The following is a 6,193-nucleotide window of genomic DNA, read 5'->3' on the forward strand; positions in this document are numbered from 1 at the left end:
ATTCATATGTGTTAGTAAATAGAATATTCAATAATACACCAGTGTTATAAGATGACAGTGCGGTAGAACGTGTATCACTTGCTATTTATTATTATATTGCTATTTGGATAACTACGGTAGTAACGACTGGTTTGAACGTTTCTGAACATGACTGTTTTGATAAGCGAATTGTGTATTACAATGGATTGGGAAGTATTTTATATTGGTCTAGGTAAGGCATTTCATATAGCAACTAATAACATTTACATTCACGGCATTCCAGCGTTACTGATGTATTTACATACTAATGTATTTAACATACTGTATTATGTCAATGCCGTAAACGCTTAACTAAATGATAGACGTAGCATAACCAATACTCTACCATGAATTTGGAAATTACTGGACTCTGATTGGTCAATAAGAGGCTATTAAATCACAATACTGTCCGGAGTGCGGAAGTTTTCGGGTTCGATCCCTAGACGCGTCATACCAAAATACTTTAAAATATGGTACTTGTTGTTATCCTGCCTGGTGCGCGGCATTAAGGGACTAAAACGAGGACTGGTCAGCTCGGAGTCAACATAATGTGTCTGAGTGGGTTATTCATGTTAAAAACTGCGGCATGGTATCTCAGTGAGCTAGCACTATAAACTCGGCATCAGTCCGGACTAGTACAAGCAGCCACACACAGACACACACACACACATACACGTGTGATGGAACAGAGCTTTGTGTGACTTCATCATGTATTTTCTTGACACGGTTTGACACAGTATACTGACTCCAAGCCGACCAGTCCTTGTTTTAGCCCCTTAATGCCGAGCGCCAGACATGGTAGCCATATTTAACGTCTTTTGGTATGACGCGGCCGGGGATCGAACCGGACCTTCCGCTCTCCGGGCGGACGCTCTACCACTAGACCACGGAGGCGGTCGTATGACACGGAAATGGAATGCTTCCGTCATACAGTAACAGTATCTAAGTATCAGAGACAAAATAACAAAGGAATCACACCTGCTAGAAGATTAAATAAAACCGCATGAGAGAAACCACACATCTTGTTGAACTTAGCACCAATCAATAAAATAACAAATAATCAGATAACAGAACATTTAGTGCCGTGGGCTTTCGTCAACAACAACCGAACACGACATGGTCTTTGTATCGACCGCTACCTGAGACTGTGGCCCAGTGTCGTTGACATGGAGAATAAGTGAGTGAGTGAGTATGGTTTTACGCCTCCTTTAGCAATATTCCAGCAATATCATGGGGACACCAGAAATGGGCTTTACACATTGCACCCATGTGGGGACGATTCTGGGCCTTCGGCGTGACGAGCAAACTCTTAAACTAGGCTACTCCGCCATCCCATGGAGAATAAGGTATCTCCCTCTCCAACACGTGTAATACTGCACTATTAACGCTGTGCCTGACTGCAGTGAGCAGAACATTCTAAAATACAGTGTCTCATCACAATGACGGCAAAGAGGCGGGTTATCATAAACTAAAATACTGTTAATGTGTACTGAGAAGAAGACTCACTGTTTGAGTTCGACACGTGTGTTATGTCTTCGAATCTTCAAGTATAGGGTCTTATATAGTCCTGCACCATGACCGTGGAATATAGTTATTTTATGAAAAAATAATAATCTAGAAATGCATACAGAGAAAGTCTAACCAGCTCAAGCTAGCTCTATTCCAAATCAGCATAGGGAATTGTTTTTATTTTTAGAGTCAAGAAGGACATTGTGTAATATAAGATTTCAGAGACTAAATGTTAGCCTAGGTCTTATACTTTAAATAAGTGGGGCACAATGTGTGCACGAAGTGATTCGAGTTACCGTTTTCCCAAATCCTTTGCAAAGATAGGACAGAGCTTTGTGTGACTTCATGATGTATTTTCTTGACACGGTTTGAATTCTGAGAATGAAATACTTTTCTTTGTTAAACCTGACTTAACAAGCTTATCTGCCATTACCTTATACTATCTAATACAACCGTGCGATTTTATCGTTAAAAAGTAATTTCCCCGAAAATGCTTGAAAAAAACAAATTATGCTACAAAATATACATTGATGCAAAATATATTTAGGCTTATCGTTTTCATTAAAAAACCCAACTGTAACGCTGAAATTGCATTGAAAGCATAATTTAAACAAATACGTTCCATACATTGCATTGGCGCCTGTAACGTGTTAATAACACGCAGGCTTGTAGATTGCAAAGATTCATATATTCATGCCAAATTAATCAGAAACTTTTCATTAACTTGATTACAATATACAACCAACTTGAGGAAATGCCTCATATTTTAGTCATGTTTTCAGCTGCATGGCTGGTCCATGTTAAAAATATGAACTATTATACAAGGGAGGCAACTCTATCTGTTAAATGTCTGCAGGTGCAACACAGAACAGGTAGTATTTATGATGTCAGGACTGCAGTAACATTATGTGAGAAAATGTTACGAAATCATGGAATTATTGTCTATAGCTTGCAGCAATCACATATTTCAATCTACTTAATACCGATTACTTTGCATGTAGAACAGCGATCTTGGTTAACAGCATGCGCTCTTGCAAAAACTGTGTTGCGGGAAGGCAGATATTAAGTCTAACTTAAGCCAATATGTGATTATTCCTACAGATGAAATTGAATCAGTTAATTTGTAATTGATAATATGTTTTACAATACCGGTACCATTCTTTGAAGCAAGCGATAAGAAAATTTTCTAGTAATTTTCACAGAAATAATTCCTCGATTCACTAAGTGTCTACCATGCAAACACATGCATGCATAATTTGCCCCCTACCCGCCTCGCGGTGAATATGCAGAATTTTAGAAATAGTTTGAAATAAAAATACAAGATAATATAAAATGTCATTTGGTTGCACAAGAGAGAGTTAATGTCATTGATCAAAGTAAGTTTTGGTGGTTTGTCATTTTTTAAAGTATTATTAAACAATATAAAGATTTCGAGGTTGTGGAAATTCATATACGATGATGGTACAATGTTGGTACAATGTTGGTACAATGTTGGTACAATGTTGGCCCAATGAATCATCATGTCAGCATTCAACCAATATTTATCTGTGAAGATAGCGACATTACAATTCTTACTACTTTCAGGGTAGAGAACTCGAACAGTCTACCAAATAAATGGTTTGTTTGTTTGTTTGTTTAACGCCGCACTCAGCAATATGCCAGCTGTATAGCGGCGGTCTGTAAATAATTGAGTCTGGACCACACAATCCAGTGATTGACATCATGAGCCTCGATCTACGCGTTTGGGATACAATGAAGTGCATCAACCAAGTCATCGAAACTGACCACTCGCAATATGGCCATCCTGATCAATACAGAGTATTTCGTGAGCAAAGCCATAATCTTTGACAGAGAGATATCACCTTGAGAGACAATATGTCTGTAACCCTATATTTTACATATTCATTTCCAATCTTCCATTTCAAGAGGCCATATTATGCAATTCACTATGTTGTATCTTTGGACAAGGTGACACATTCTACTTGTCCAACTGTGTTATGACTGAAACAGTTGTTGACTGTGATGTGAAATGACCATTAAGCATCGTTTACCCTTACATTGAACAATATATAAAGTCAAATTAAAAACTTCATATATACCCTATATATGTTGTGTTTGTGTATCTCTCTCTCTCTCTCTGTCTGTCTGTCTGTCTGTCTGTCTGTATGTATGTATGTACAAATAGTTTATTGCAATAACCGAAACTGACGAGCAAAAGACACGTTACCAACCAACATTGTTCCTAAAACAGAACAGGACCAATGTCAAGGCAGATGGCCTAAAGTGAATACCCTATATTGCAGTTTTAGATGCATCAGTTATGAGGATGAAGGGTTTGTTTTGGACGGGTTATGCAAGGATGGGGGCCGTTGTGAGGGCTTTAGCTTTTCGATTGCCTGTTGGCAATTGTTGGACCATTTAAAAGATGCGTCTTTTTCAGGAGGTTGTAGAGAGGGGAGGCGATATCAGAAAGGGTTTGCTTACAAGTTTGCGACAATATGAGGCCAAACCTAAGAAATGACGCATGTCATGGACATTTTTAAGGGGGTGGGATCTGTGTGACTGAATCTTAAGGAGCGACATGGATGCCATCTTTGCTGAAGATATGCCCTACATGAAGGTGATTTGTTTTGTCGCAAATTTACATTTGCTTGGTTTTAGAGTGAGTCCTGCTTCTTTGATCTCTTTGGAATACTTCCTTTGATTGATTAAATGTTCTAAAAACGTTTTAGAAAAGACATATGCTGAAGACATATTCTAACCCGGACCTTCATGGGTTCATCATCGATGGTAAGAATATATGGTTGTATCTGATGAGTGTGTAAAAGTTAGATTTGGAGACTAAGTAGACCCGGGTGCCACAAAATTTTTCCTTCAGAGCTACCCAGATCCAGATTTGCGCTTTGTGAACACTTTGATTTGGTACCAGGACATGACAAGAGACCTCCGGGGGTCAGAGACTGACACACAAAAAACACACAAGAGAGTTTCAAAAGACACCATATACCTACGTGGATAAAGACAGTCTTAAAGGATGCAGGTATATTGATAACAATATGGTTTAGCCACATAGCATTTTGGAAATCAAACAAACGTAAACGTTTCTGTGGCACCGAATTAATTTAGTATCTATATTCATAAATTTGTATCTGTACAGTATGAGCATTAAAAAAATATCGATATTACAATATACAATGACACATCTAATTTAATGAAATTTGACCATAAACATTAAAATATGTTTCCAAAGCGCACAGTAATCCAATCTCTTTTTCTGTTTAATGTATACAGCAAACATAAGGGCAGCATCAACAAGCAAGGCGAGCTGCCAGCGAGTCCCTATCAAACCTATTCTTATACTGCAGGATGGAGCAGTGAATGTGAAGTTTAAAAATAAAATTGTGGGATAGCAAAGCTATTAATTTAGAAGGTAGACACAATTTTATGGATAACAACTTCTTTAATACTGTAAAAAGCGACGTTTCGGTATAGATCCTTATACCGTTATGAAGGGTGGTGGAGAGGAGTTGGACGTTGTCACAGTTGATGTTGTGATTAGGACAGTTGCTGATATGGTCCGAGATGGCTGATTTACTGTCGGAGTTAATGGTGGAGGTTTTGTGCTCTTTCATTCTGGTGTTGATTGGGCGGAATGTTTCACCTACGTAAGACTGTCCACAGTTGCAGTCAATTTTGTAAACTACACCTTTCGGCTCTTGGGGTGTGGTTGTGTTCCTGCCGTTGGCTCTTTGCAGGGTCTTAAGGGAGTTGGAGCTGGTGAAGTGGGTGTCGATGTTGGCTTGCTGTTTGAGGAGGCGGCTGGTGATGTGGGAGGCTTTTCCTGTGAACGGGAGTGCGATGCGTAAGGGCACTGATTCAGGTTTGAGGGTGGCAGGTCTGGGTATGGGATGGAGTACAGAGGTGATGACTTTGTCGACGATCAGCAGAAATCAAGGCTATTTCATCCCATCCGCCTACTATGAACTCATCAAGCAATAATCATTTATCCAGTTTAATTGGCTTCATGTCCCATTGGCTTCCACCTATGTGTTCTCTGTCCATCGTGTTGTGACAGTATTATCCCCTTGTTGTCAACACCTTACCTATGTTATCCCACTCATATATGCAATTGTTGTAACTGTTAATCCTCCACCTACTATATATATTCTGTACTATGTCCGTCATTCAAAAACAACCAAAAAATCCTAATACTTACTGACTCCCTAAGTGGACTACAAGCCCTCCAAAACAAAAATACCAAAAACCGACCTAAATTAATAAATCAAATACTTAAAAGCTCCAACGACCTAACAAAAGCAGGCAAACAAATAACCTTCTTGTGGATACCCGCCCACGTAGGAATATACGGTAATGAAAACGCCGATAAAGCAGCTAAACTATCCCTCAAAATCCCAGAAATAAGCTTAAACTTACCCATCTCAAAATCAGAAATTAAAAGTGTAAACAAACAAAAAATCACAAAAAAATGGCATAACTTATATCTAAACTCAAATAGCCAAATCAAAAGAGTGCTCAGCAAACCACTAACCAAACCAAAAATTCTCCATCCATCAAAAAAAATCGACAGAGTAATCACTAAACTCCAAACAGGACACACCAACCTAAATAACCACCTAAAAAAATTTAAAAAACACACTACAGGTAA

This window comes from Haliotis cracherodii, unplaced genomic scaffold, assembly GCF_022045235.1.
Source record: "Haliotis cracherodii isolate W230 unplaced genomic scaffold, xgHalCrac1.p SCAF_6, whole genome shotgun sequence".
NCBI classification, from domain to species: domain Eukaryota; kingdom Metazoa; phylum Mollusca; class Gastropoda; order Lepetellida; family Haliotidae; genus Haliotis; species Haliotis cracherodii.